Below are 14,930 nucleotides of genomic sequence, written 5' to 3' on the forward strand. Positions count from 1 at the left end.
ATGTTGCCTTTTCACATGCAGCTAGCTGCTGGGACAGGGAGAATAGCAGGCAGCTAAACCAGGGAGACATGAATCCTATGAGCTGCAAAGGGAGACAGAGAAATGTAAAATACTGTTCCACGACAGAGAGAGAGAAGGGGAGAAGGGACAGAGAGAGAGAAGGGGAGTGGGGACAGAGAGAGAGAAGGGGAGAAGGGACAGAGAGAGAGAAGGGGAGAAGGGACAGAGAGAGAGAAGGGGAGAAGGGACAGAGAGAGAGAAGGGGAGTGGGGAACAGAGACTAAGAAGGGGGAACAGAGAGAGAAGGGGAAGAGAGGACAGAGAGAGAGAAGGGGAAGAGAGGACAGAGAGAGAGAGAAGGGGAAGAGAGGACAGAGAGAGAGAAGGGGAAGAAAGGACAGAGAGAGGGGACAGAGGGGGCAGAGGAGGACGGGACAGTGAGAGAATAACAGACAGGGGACATGAGAAGGGGCCGGGTGATCGGCAGCAGACAGGGTACACAGTGTGATAACTTGCTCCTAACGCTATAGGGGCTTGAGAAACAAGCATTGCACAATATTGCCGGAGGTTCCACATACGTTACATCCGGGTTGTTTAAGAACAGGATATAATCACAAGACGTGTGTGTGTGTCTGTGTGCGCGCGTGTCTGTGTGCACGCGTGTGTCTGCACGTGTAGGCTGCGTCCATACAGAGGCAGACAGCGCGGACGCGTCCGCACGCTGAGCGATCAGAATGCCTAAAGGCAGTGATCGTGTCTATACAGCGTGCGGGCGCATGCACGCGGAAGCGGGATAGGGCGGTCACTGGCCCGCCCATAGACACCACCCCGGACGGCGCGCGTACTAAGCCCAGGGAAAGCACCCGCTTTTCCTGCGCCTCCACACGACACCGCACAGCTGCAGTGTCTATGGACGCAGCCTTAGGCCGCGCTTATAGTGCCGGTGACGCGATGTCGCCCGAAAACAAATGCATTGTCGCCGCTACGATTTTTTTGAAGCCAGGAATATTTGATTTTTCAGGGGCTGTCGCCTCGTGAGCACCTGAACCAATCAATGGCCTGGTCGCCCGCGCCGCAAAGCGAAATACAACTTTCACTAGCGGCGACGGGTGATGTCACGCGTCGCAGGGACTATACGTGCGGCCTTAGGCTGGGGCCATGGTACCGCAGACCGTGCGGGCGCGAACAGACTGCCTTAAGGCAGTGTTCGTGTCCATGCGGTGTGCGGGCGCGCGGAAGCGGGCGTTGCGCAAGAAATCAGTTCAAACAGATTTCTTACTGTGACAGGCCGGTCACGTGAGCGGTTCGCCCAATGAGGGCGAACCAGCTCGGTGACACCCTAGGAACGCCCCCACGGCCCGTCCACCATGGCCAGGGGAAGCGTCCGCGCACCTCCGCGCGGGCGAAGGCCCCATGGCCCCAGCCTTAGATTTAATGAGATCCGATAAGTATATAGTGCTATATAGTGCTATACAGGCAGTCCTCATTTTACAACGCTTCGCTTTACAACGAATGGCTTATCCAACGCTGTGCAATGCATACCTATGCTCATTTATACAACGCCAAAACGGCTTATCCAACGCTCTTACGACGCTTTGCAAAGTTGTTTAGGTGTATATGATATATATATTATATAATATATTATACATTATATTATTATATTATGTTATATTCTATATATAATACAGTATATACACTATGTTATGTATGTGTGTGCTGCATATCTTATTGTCTGCGTAAAATATTTGGTGTATTTTAGTGTTAAAAATGCCTTCAGGAACGGAACCTTTCATTTAAATAGTGTTCCTATGGGAAAACGTGTTTCGCTTTACGACGTTTCGCTATCCAACGCCATTTTGAGTAACTCATTGTGTCGGATAACCGAGGACTGCCTGTACATTGTATATATATATATATACACATATATTGTATATATATAGGGGCCTCGAAGACGGAAGAACTTGCTAAAGTGCTTCCTGAAACGTAACGTCTAACAGCTCCGGAGACTCCCCGAGGCCTGCGATACTTACATGGCGGTTGAAGTCTCACACTGCGTCATGTGGACAAGTAGGAAGCTGCAACGTCACCAGCCGTGGCCTCCTATAGGGCCACGTGACGTGGGGGAATGTAAAAACCAGGCACTACCAATGCTACCTGTAACGGGGTCTTCAGAGCTTAAAAAACAAAGCGGTTATTTCGGGGGGGCAACTCCAGTCCTCAAGGGCACCAACAGGTCAGGTTTTCAGGATATCCCTGCTTCAGCACAGGTGGCTCAGTCGAACTGACCCACCTGTGCTGAAGCTGGGACTGATTGAGCCACCTGTGCTGAAGCTGGGATATCCTGACCCGTTGGTGGCCCTTGAGGACTGGAGTTGGCCACCCATGGGATATATATATAGTATTTATTTATATACACATATAGGCGTGTGTTATGTGTGTATATATACTGTGCCTCGAAAGGAAAGTTTTGGACCCGTATATCCTGCCCGCGCTCGCGTGTGGATGTGACCCGTGTATTCTGCCCGCGCTCGCGTGTGGATGTGACCCGTGTATTCTGCCCGCGCTCGCGTGTGGATGTGACGTGTATTCTGCCCGCGCTCGCGTGTGGATGTGACCCGTGTATTCTGCCCGCGCTCGCGTGTGGATGTGTCCCGTGTATCCTGCCCATGTCGCGTGTGGATGAGACCCGTGTATCCTGCCCGTGCTCACGTGTGGATGTGATCCATGTATCCTGCCCATGTCGTGTGTGGATGTGTCCCGTGTATCCTGCCCATGTCGCGTGTGGATGAGACCCGTGTATCCTGCCCATGTCGCGTGTGGATGAGACCCGTGTATCCTGCCCGTGCTCGCGTGTGGATGTGTCCCGTGTATCCTGCCCGTGCTCACGTGTGGATGTGATCCGTGTATCCTGCCCGCGCTCGCGTGTAGATGTGACCCGTGTATCCTGCCCATGTCACGTGTGGATGTGACCCGTGTATCCTGCCCGCCCTCACGTGTGGATGTGACCCGTGTATTCTGCCCGCGCTTGCGTGTGGATGTGTCCCGTGTATCCTGCCCGTGCTCACGTGTGGATGTGACCCGTGTATCCTGCCCGCGCTCGCGTGTGGATGTGACCCGTGTATCCTGCCCGCGCTCGCGTGTGGATGTGACCCGTGTATCCTGCCCATGTCACGTGTGGATGTGACCCGTGTATTCTGCCCGCGCTCGCGTGTGGATGTGACCCGTGTATCCTGCCCGTGCTCACGTATGGATGTGTCCCGTGTATCCTGCCCATGTCGCGTGTGGATGTGTCCCGTGTATCCTGCCCGCGCTCACGTGTTGATGTGTCCCGTGTATTCTGCCCGAGCTCACGTGTGGATGTGACCCGTGTATCCTGCCCGAGCTCACGTGTGGATGTGACCCGTGTATCCTGCCCGTGCTCACGTGTGGATGTGACCCGTGTATCCTGACCGTGCTCACGTATGGATGTGACCCGTGTATTCTGACCGTGCTTACGTATGGATGTGACCCGTGTATCCTGCCCATGTCACGTGTGGATGTGACCCGTGTATCCTGCCCGAGCTCACGTGTGGATGTGACCCGTGTATCCTGCCCGTGCTCACGTGTGGATGTGACCCGTGTATCCTGCCCGAGCTCACGTATGGATGTGACCCGTGTATCCTGACCGTGCTCACGTATGGATGTGACCCGTGTATTCTGACCGTGCTTACGTATGGATGTGACCCGTGTGTACCTGCCCGAGCTCACGTGTGGATGTGTCCCGTGTATTCTGCCCGCGCTTACGTGTGGATGTGACCCGTGTATCCTGCCCATGTCACGTGTGGATGTGACCCGTGTATCCTGTCCAAGCTCACGTTTGGATGTGACCCGTGTATTCTGCCCGTGTCGCGTGTAACCGCTCTCTATAACTCCTATTACCCCATATAACCGCTCTCTATAACTCCTATTACCCCATATAACCGCTCCCTATAACTCCCCCTATTACCCCATATAACCTCTCCCTATAACTCCTCCTATTACCCCATATAAACGCTCCCTATAACTTCTCCTATTCCCCCATAACCGCTCCCTATAACTCCTCCTATTACCCCATAAACCTCTACCTATAACTCCTCCTATCACCCCATATAAATGCTCCCTATAACTCCTCCTATTACCCCATATAAACGCTCCCTATAACTCCTCCTATTACCCCATATAAACGCTCCCTATAACTCCTCCTATTACCCCATATAAACGCTCCCTATAACTCCTCCCTATAATTCCTCCATATAACCGCTTAATTTAACTCGCAGCAGTGACACAAATTCAGAATAAAAGTGAAGTCATTTTAACGTGAAATATGCTGTTTTTCGCCCTTCGCATAAGCTTTAAAAGGTTAGTTTTCTGTTGCACGAGAAACGCTCACTGACAAGCTGTGTTATTAAAGTAACTTGGCTCTTGGCCGGGCTGCTGAGGCAGCAGAAAGAACTTCATGTCAATCTTTTATGGCTGACTGAAAATAAACTTTACTGAGTTCATTTTATGGGAGTAATACAGCAAAAGAATGAGGCCTCTATTATTCATTCAAATTCTTTCCTGCCCGAGACGCCTGGAACAGATATCTTTGTATCTTCCCAACTCATCCTTAGGCTGCGCTTATAGTGACGGCGACGTCAGTCTGCGGTCACTGGAAAAATCAAATAGAGATGACTTCAAGCGATCGCGACCAATCCGTTGCGCTTACTATAAGCGCACGCGATGGCAGCCGGCACTATAAGCACAGCCTTATGCATAGAACCTAAAACTCCTCCATACTGTATAACCGCTCCCTATAACTCCTCCTATTACCCCATATAACCTCTCCCTATAACTCCTCCTATTACCCCATATAACCGCTCCGTATAACTCCTCCTATTACCCCATATAACCGCTCCCTATAACTCCTCCTATTACCCCATATAACCTCTCCCTATAACTCCTCCTATTACCCCATATAACCGCTCCCTATAACTCCTCCTATTACCCCATATAACCGCTCCCTATAACTCCTCCTATTACCCCATATAACCTCTCCCTATAATCCTCCTATTACCCCATATAACCGCTCCCTATAACTCCTCCTATTGCTCCATATAACCGCTCCCTATAACTCCTCCTATTACCCCATATAACCTCTCCCTATAACTCCTCCTATTACCCCATATAACCCCCCTATTACCCCATATAACCGTTCCCTATAACTCCTCCTATTACCCCTCCCTATAACTCCTCCTATTGCCCCATATAACCCCTCCCTATAACTCCTGCTATTGCCCCATATAACCTCTCCCTATAACTCTCCTATTACCCCATATAACCGCTCCCTATTACTCCCCTACTGACCCTTCCGGAATCACCGGTTGGAGCACAGAGGGGCAGAATGGGGGCGCAGTCCCTTGGTACGTGGACGCTGGGAGAGACGCAGGATGAAGACGCCGATCTTAGCCCCAACTTTATGGCAAGAAAACAACATGTGTCCTGTTATTGACGATCTTCTTAATGCATTTATAGTGCTGATGTTGCAGGGTAAAATGCAACTTCTATACCCACCCGAATAATCTATCCCTGTGACATTAATATCATGCAAAGATGTCCCAAATAGGACAAAGAGAGGACTTGTGGGATCTAATATTGTAAATAAAGCCCTGCATTTTGATCTGGCCTCTTACTATTGTTGCCAGGCGGCTTCTCTGTAAATACTGTACACAATAGTGAAAGGTGCAACGCACTCAAGACACGCACACACCTCTCACCACTCCATGCCGTTTCCTCCTCTCCTTGGCCCCACCCCATGGCTCCTGACACCTCCTCCTGATTGGCTGCATTACCCAGCAGCAACCAATCAGGAAAGAGGAAGCTGCCCAGCCCCCTAGCAGCAGCCCTGCTCTCCCTGCTCGGGGAAATCCCACGGCCCCCCAAGCCGGTCAGCTCATGTCCAGAGAGGTAATACCGGTATACACATACACGCCCAGAGAGGTAATACCGGTATACACATACACACCCAGAGGTAATACCGGTATACACACACACGCCCAGAGGTAATACCGGTATACACATACACGCCCAGAGAGGTAATACCGGTATACACATACACGCCCAGAGAGGTAATACCGGTATACACATACACGCCCAGAGAGGTAATACCGGTATACACATACACACTCAGAGAGGTAATACCGGTATACACATACACGCCCAGAGAGGTAATACCGTTATACACATACACGCCCAGAGAGGTAATACCGATATACACATACACGCCCTGAGAGGTAATACCGGTATACACATACACGTCCAGAGAGGTAATACCGGTATACACATACATGCCCAGAGAGGTAATACCGGTATACACATACATGCCCAGAGAGGTAATACCGGTATACACATACATGCCCAGAGAGGTAATACTGGTATACACATACATGCCCAGAAAGGTAATACCGGAATACACATACATGCCCAGAGAGGTAATACCGGAATACACATACACGCCCAGAGAGGTAATACCGGTATACACATACACGCCCTGAGAGGTAATACCGGTATACACATACACGCCCAGAGAGGTAATACCGGTATACACATACACGCCCAGAGGTAATACCGGTATACACATACACGCCCAGAGGTAATACCGGTATACACATACACGCCCAGAGAGGTAATACCGGTATACACATACACGCCCAGAGAGGTAATACCAGTATACACATACACGCCCAGAGTGGTAATACCGGTATACACATACACGCCCAGAGAGTTTTGTGTGAAAAACTTTCACCCACGACCGCGAAGCAGGTAAAAAGTGACCCTTTGGCAGCCGCCGAAAAAATGGCGACCTTGTCCACGTTCACACGCGATCTGGTAAGCGTTTTGGTCAGCGTGCATTGTCATTTGCAAAATTCTACCACCTGTCCGCACGGAGGTCTGAAGTGCAGTGAAGCCACTTCCCACAAGTGCCGTTTTTATAGCTATCCACACTACCCATCATACAACAGTCCAGGAACCCTATTGGTTAAGACCAAAAACATCACTTCCTGTCCGAGCTGGAGCATGCTCAGTTCATTTCCCTTTGGGATTCTCTCTGTGAAGGAGCCGCCATAGTTTTGTAACTTTATTAGATTCAAACAATAGTTCCAAAACCTCTCTCTCCTGTTTTGAACCCGTTGTGCGTGTTTGCATGGACGGGGGAAGAATATATTTGTGTAGCACTAAAATTTCCCCTATTATAAAAAGCTGTGGAAACAAAACAAATCCTAAAGACTTCTTTACCCGTTATTACAGAGCAGTTAGGGGAGGAGTTATAGGGAGAGCTTATAGGAGCAGTTAGGGGAGGAGTTATAGGAGCCGTTAGGGGAGGAGTTATAGGGAGAGCTTATAGGAGCAGTTAGGGGAGGAGTTATAGGAGCCGTTAGGGGAGGAGTTATAGGGAGAGGTTATAGGAGCAGTTAGGGGAGGAGTTATAGGGAGCCGTTATAGAAGCAGTTAGGGGAGGAGTTATAGGAGCAGTTAGGGGAGGAGTTATAGGGAGCCGTTACAGGAGCAATTAGGGGAGGAGTTATAGGAGCAGTTAGGGGAGGAGTTATAGGGAGTGGTTATAGGAGGAGTTAGGGGAGGAGTTATACGGAGTGGTTATAGGAGGAGTTAGGGGAGGAGTTATAGAGAGTGGTTATAGGAGGAGTTAGGGGAGGAGTTATAGGGAGTGGTTATAGGAGGAGTTAGGGGAGGAGTTAGAGAGAGCGGTTATAGGAGGAGTTATACGGAGCGGTTATAGGAGGAGTTAGGGGAGGAGTTAGAGAGAGCGGTTATAGGAGGAGTTAGAGAGAGCAGTTATAGGAGCAATTAGGGGAGGAGTTAGGGGAGGAGTTAGAGAGAGCGGTTATAGGAGGAGTTAGGGGAGGAGTTATACGGAGCGGTTATAGGAGGAGTTAGGGGAGGAGTTAGAGAGAGCGGTTATAGGAGGAGTTAGAGAGAGCGGTTATAGGAGCATTTAGGGGAGGAGTTATAGGAGCAGTTAGGGGAGGAGTTAGAGAGAGCGGTTATAGGTGGAGTTAGAGAGAGCGCTTATAGGGTCAGTTCCCCTGCACAACACTATAATAGAATGTATCCCAGTTTGCGTCTGTAACTCCTGCTGTTCTCCTCTCTCTTCACTCTGTTAAACCCCCAGATCTGAGGGGCCGTTGTAACCTCTGTGCCTGAGAGATGAGCGTCTCGCGGAAACACACTCACGTCACATCTTTCCCCATCTGACGCCGGCGCTAACATTCTGCTAGAAACTATCATTCAAGTGTTCTTGAAACTGCAATAAATGATAAGTCGCCGGCCTAACACATTCTCTGCCATTTAATAACGGGATACCTACATTATTATCTTGCCCATTGGAGACCTGAAAATCAAACATTGTGAAATGTTCAATAATAAATGTAGCCTAGAGCCCCTGGCTATAGCCTTTCCCCTGGCTATAGCCTTTCCCCTGGCTATAGCCTTTCCCCTGGCTATAGCCTTTCCCCTGGCTATAGCCTTTCCCCTGGCTATAGCCTTTCCCCTGGCCTTAGCACTATAAGTCCTGATAAGAACAGGCAGTGTTGGGGTTAAACTCCTGCATAGCGCCTAGCTTGCAGTTGCAGCCTGGATAGATACAATGTTACTCTATCCAGGTGCAGGTCTCCTGGCAGTTGGAGTGTCACATGCCAGTGGTGTGATGGAAGTACCTGGACCTGCCCAGTTATGGGGCAGGGTTACAAACCCCTCCCTCGGGTATAAAAGTTGGCACTCCACTAAATTGTGTGTTCTGCCCCCTCCCTCTGAGGAGTGGGAGCGACTCCAACTCACCCAATCAGGGGGCGCACACCCGCACCCAATTCCCCAAATTGCCGTGATTGGCGCGGACGTATAAACACCGGCAAATCATGATAGCGGCCATCTTTAACAAACCTCCATATTTTGCCATCACAATTCTCCAGAAAGCTCTTGAATGAATTTCACTTAGCAAAACAACATACATTTTTACAGAGAAGTGGGGGCGGGGGGGGGGGGGGGGGGATGGGACGACTGACAACTGAAAATAATGGGCCACTGCCATTTTAACCCGTTCACTGCCAGAGTTGCCTGCAATGTGGTTGCAGGCTTTGAATGGTTAATATGCAGCGCTTGTAGCAGGGATATAGGTTGACAGTATATAGTAGGACTGCTCAACTCCAGTCCTCAAGACATCCCCAACAGGTTAGATGTTAAGGATATACCTGCTTCAGCATAGGTGACTCACTCAATGGCTGAGTCGTTGACTGGTGGCCAACTCCAGTCCCCAAGGGCCACCAACAGGTTAGCTATTCAGGATATCCCTGCTTCAGCTCAGATGGCTCAATCAGTGGCTCAGTCTTCGACCAAGCCACTGATTGAGCCACCTGTGCTGAAGCAGGGAGATCCTGAACATCTGACATGTTGGGCGGGGGAGTTGTGCCTCCCTGGTATATAGCATGCAGGCTGCTCCATTGTAGAGAGAAAGAACCCAGCGATCCTGGCAGAATTCCAGACAGTCTGAACCCGGGCGGATAGCGGTGTCTGGGCATGCAGGTGTCTCTCACACAGAGGGGGGGGGGGGAGAGGGGGGAGGGGGGGGGGGAGAGGAGGGGGGGGGGGAGAGGGGGGAGGGGGGGGGGAGAGGGGGGAGAGGGGGGAGGGGGGGGGAGGGAGAGGGGGGAGGGGGGGGGGGGAGGGAGAGGGGGGAGGGGGGGGGGAGGGAGAGGGGGGAGGGGGGGATCACACACACAGGCACTGCAAGCAGACAAAGAACCGGAGGGGAGAGCCCCAATACTCACTGCCAGGGAGGGGAAGGCCATGCAGCAAGGAGGGTAATGGGGAAACCTTACCTGTTTGGGTTGTCAAAATTAGATAAATCAGAAGAAGATTAGAGATATTATTAAAGGTTTGTTGTTACCATTGGCGGTGGATTTGGCTTTTATATTGATGCTGGTTTGCTCCCTATAACTCCTCCTATTACCCCATATACCCTTTCCCTATAACTCCTCCTATTACCCCATTTAACCCACTCCCTATAACTCCTCCTATTACCCCATTTAACCCTCTCCCTATAACTCCTCCTATTACCCCATATAACCTCTCCCTATAACTCCTATTACCCCATATAACCTCTCCCTATAACTCCTCCTGTTACCCCATATAACCGCTCCCTATAACTCCTCCTATTACCCCATATAACCGCTTCCTATAACTCCTCCTATTACTCCATATACCCGCTTCCTATAACTCCTCCTGTCACCCCATATAACCGCTCCCTATAACTCCTCCTATTACTCCATATAACCGCTCTCTATAACTCCTCCTATTACCCGATATAACCTCTCCCTATAACTCCTCCTATTACCCCATATAACCGCTCCCTATAACTCCTCCTATTACCCCATATAACCGCTCCTTATAACTCACCCCATTATCCCATATAACCGCTCCCTATAACTCCTCCTCTTACCCCACATAACCTCTCCTATAACCCCTCCTATTACCCCATATAACTTCTCCCTATAACTCATATTACCCCATATAACCCCTCCCTATAACTCCTCCTATTACCCCATATAACGCCTCCCTATTACCCCATATAATCACTCCCTATAATGCCTCCTATTGTCCCACATAACTGCTGGTTCAATTCCCGGTGTCGGCTCCTTGTGACCTTGGGCAAGTCACTTTATCTCCCTGTGCCTCAGGCACCAAAAACATAGATTGTAAGCTCTACGAGGCAGGGACCTGTGACTGCAAGATGTCTCTGTAAAGCGCTACGTAAAACTAGCAGCGATATACAAGAACAAACAATTATTATTATCCCTATAACTCCTCCTATTGCCCCATATAACCTCCCCCAATAACTCCTCTTATAATACCCCCTATTGCCCCATATTCCAGCCTCGATCTGCTTCATAACTGCCTTACTTGTCACCGCGGTTTATCGCAGCGCAAACGGAGATAATCCTAAAACGCCCTTGCTGTTCATGCAAACCCAGAACTTGTCCCCCTCTGTAATTAACCAAATGAATTGGAAACAGGATATTACTAAAGTATTTTTGTCCCTGGAGTGACATCGCAAAGTTTCCCCGAAAATCCGTATGAATGAAAATTCTTCTGCAGGTATCCCCCAAATAAAGTTTCTCACGGAGATCACCATTACAAACTCAGCAAATGTCTCCAATTTTTATTTTATTTTTAAAAAGCCCCTTTTTAACTATTTTAACTTAATCAGCAAAACCCTTGTGTCCTACGAGAAGGAAGGGGTGGGGGGACACGGCGGACATTTTTTAAACCCCCCAAAATCAACGATTGCTGCGAGCCTGCATTAAAAAAAAAAAAAACAACCCTCGGGTAAAAAGGCAAAACAGAACCCCCAAAAAATGTTTTTTTTTGTTTGTTTTTTTAATTAATTTTCCTTTGTAAGTCAAAAAGATTTGTTACGATTTGTTGTTGAAAAAAACAACAACCAGCAAAGTGTTTATTATTTTAAATAAATAAACCCACAAATGTAGATTATTTTCGTGTTCTGCGTTCTGAGAAATACAGGTAGCTGTTAATCAATGTTTGTGGCTGGGAAATCGAATAAATCAGACACCCCCCATTAAATATTTCTGTAGGGTTTTTTTCCCCGAGTTTCTTTGCTGGGATGTCTCGTATATAAGGAGACAGACACAAGTGTCTGGGAAAGCAGCCCTTTGTGTGGGACAGAGAAGTCAGACAGAGAAAAAATAAGACATTTCAGCTGAGATTTTTCTCCTAAGAATTCACCCCATAACCGCTCAATAAATTCCACACTTCCAGAACGAACCTAAAAAACCCTAAATCTTACCCGGATGCATTTTGCCTTTAAAAAAAAAAAAAGTCATTTATTTATATATTACATTTTTTTTTTTTAAATAAACATTTGTGGTCCGGACACATCTAAATCCCTCGCGATTTTTCCCCTCGGCTGAAGTCAAAATCCATTTTTACATCGGAAGCCGCAAATTGCTTCCGATAAAGAAAAAAAAACGAATTGTGGAACGAAAGAAGAAGAAAAACATTGATTTGAGGATTTAAAAAAACAGCCTATTTTACGTGAATCCAAACAGTTTGTGTTAAAAAAAAATACGTATAATAACGGTTTAACCCACTCATTGCCAGGAACCCTGGATAAACCCTCGCCCGTCGCCCTGAAAACTGAAATATAGGATTTCATTTTAAGGCATCTTGCGGGGGGGAGGGGGGGGCGGGAGGGTTAACGATTTAAACCCCTCTTGGACATTAGGGGGGGGGTTAACGATTTAAACCCCTCTTGGACATTAGGGGGGGGGTTAACGATTTAAACCCCTCTTGGACATTAGGGGGGGGGGAATCTCTTGGGTTCAGAATCTCAGGGTAACCCATTCAGTGCCAGACAGGTCAGGAACGATCGGGGTATATTTCTGCTACGGGATACGGTTCGAGGGGAAACGCATTTTAAACCGCACTCCCACCCCGTTATTTGCCGGGGAGGTGGACGCGGAGGGACGGCGGTTTTCACGCCAGGCTTTTTCGCAGAGGGCGGCGAAAGATTGCACGGTTAAAAACTGCGTGGTTCTTTTCCCGGGGGGGAGCGCACTTAGCAACAACCCAAAGTCTGCCGAACGGGTTTAAAAACAAAAACCTTGTTAACCAACACCGAAAATATGAAAGAAATAGGGTTTTAAAAAAAATTTAAATAAACATTTCTAAAGAGATACTTACGCAGGTAGTCGGCGGGTTGTCGGACGTGCGGCAGGTAGCGCGCAGGCATTCCCGGCTCGAAGGCACGGCAAAAGTAGACGCCAAAGTCGGCGACAAGCAGAGGTTTGGTTTCTGCCAGGGCAGCAGGGGTTTGGTTTCTGCCAGGGCAGCAGACCTTACATGAACTGAAATCTTTCTTTTTTTTCTTCTTCTGCTTCTCTGTCTCCTGAAAAGAAGGGGAGGGAAGGCTGGCTGTCACGTGGGACTCACATAGGGGATCCATTGGCCGGGAACGCAGACGGTAGCCAAACCGGATTGGCCAACTTAAACTCTTTGCCTCGGGGATGAGAGAGAGAGAGAGAGAGAGAGAGAGAGAGGGGGGGGGGGGGGGGGTCGTTCTCATAATGATTTTTTCCCCTTCCCTCTCTGTGTTGAACAATGACTGCAGGAATGTTTCTCCGTGGAAGTCCCACTTAAAGAAAAAAACCCAAACAAATGTCATTGTTTAAATAATCCGAAGCGTCGAGCCCGTCCTATACCGGGATTGTCCACGGTAAAAACCGGCACGCGTGGAACAAATATTATTTCTGTAACAAACGTCACCCCTGAAAAAGAAACATTATAATGGTCTTTGTGTAACCGCGACCCCGGTTATCCCGCGTTATTGCTTTCTTTCAGTTTCCAAATGTGACACAAAGTCTGGAGCGTGGCAAAAGGACGGTTAGGTCTATAGGAATACACCGGTAATGAGGGGATGGCAAAGTATTTCACGTGTTTACTCTTTGATACGTAGTTACAGCGTCACAAGCTCTGGTAATTACCTCGTAGGTGAGGTTGAAAGAACAGTAGAACTTATATTACTGTAATGAGACGATCTAAGCGGCACTTTAAAGCAAAAAAAAAGGTTTTTTTTTTTGGTTTTAATATATACAGGCATACCTCGCTTTAAGGACACTCACTTTAAGTACACTCACGAGTAAGAACATATCACTCAATAGGCAAACGGCAGCTCGCGCATGCGCCTGTCAGCACGTCCTGAACAGCAATACCAGCTCCTTACCTGTACCGAAGCTGTGTGCAAGCGGGGAGACTGTAGAGCCTGTTACACATGCGTTATTTACATCAGTTATGCACGTATATGACGATTGCAGTACAGTACATGCATCGATAAGTGGGAAAAAGGTAGTGCTTCACTTTAAGTACATTTTCGCTTTACATACATGCTCCGGTCACATTGCGTATGTTAATGCGGGGTATGCCTGTACAGCCTTTGATTAGCTTTACTGGAAGCTATTGACCTGAGCTGCTGACCGATCAGCGGAGATCCTGCTTCCCGGGCTCACTAAATTGTTGCCTTTCAGTTTCAAATGAATCCGTCAGTGTAAGGGCCGTTACATAGTGTGTCCGCGCGCACATCCCCGCGCGCCTGTGAGAACGCACGTGACGCACGCTTTTTGTGTGTATGCTGTGAGCGACTGGGATGGAAGGTAATGTGTATATGTGTGTGTGAGTATGTGTGAGTGTATATGTGTGTGTGAGTATGTGTGAGTGTATATGTGTGAGTGTATATGTGTGTGTGAGTATGTGTGAGTGTATATGTGTGTGTATATGTGTGTGAGTGTATATGTGTGTGTATATGTGTGTGTGAGTATATATGTGTGTGTGTGTGTATGTGTGTGTGAATATGTGTGAGTGTATATGTGTGTGTGAGTATGTGTGAGTGTATATGTGTGTGTGAGTATGTGTGAGTGTGTATGTGTGTGTGAGTATGTGTGAGTGTATATGTGTGTGTGAGTATGTGTGAGTATAGATTGTGTGAGTTAAAAATGTATGAAATAATATTTAAAGGAAAAAAAAGACATTTTGTATAAATAATTTTTTTTTGTATTGTGCAGCTTTGACACATACACACATACACACATACAGTACACACATACACACATACACACATACACACATACACACATACACACATACAGTACACACACAGTACACACATACACACATACAGTACACACATACACACATACAGTACACACATACACACATACAGTACACACATACAGTACACACATACAGTACACACATACACACATACACACATACACACATACACACATACAGTACACACATACACACATACAGTACACACATACACACATACACACATACAGTACACA

At 48.2% G+C, this 14,930-nt stretch overlaps 1 long non-coding RNA gene across 1 annotated transcript in view; it reads right to left on the reverse strand.

Annotated features, from left to right (window-relative positions):
- Positions 1-12,974, reverse strand: part of LOC142503997 (uncharacterized) — a 58,792-nt gene extending 45,818 nt beyond the window's left edge. Inside the window, exon 1 of the long non-coding RNA XR_012804158.1 lies at positions 12,772-12,974. This is a non-coding gene — a long non-coding RNA (uncharacterized LOC142503997). The remainder of the gene's footprint in view (positions 1-12,771) is intronic.
- Between the last annotated feature and the right edge of the window lie 1,956 nt (positions 12,975-14,930).

Source organism: Ascaphus truei, chromosome 10 (assembly GCF_040206685.1).
Source record: "Ascaphus truei isolate aAscTru1 chromosome 10, aAscTru1.hap1, whole genome shotgun sequence".
NCBI lineage: Eukaryota > Metazoa > Chordata > Amphibia > Anura > Ascaphidae > Ascaphus > Ascaphus truei.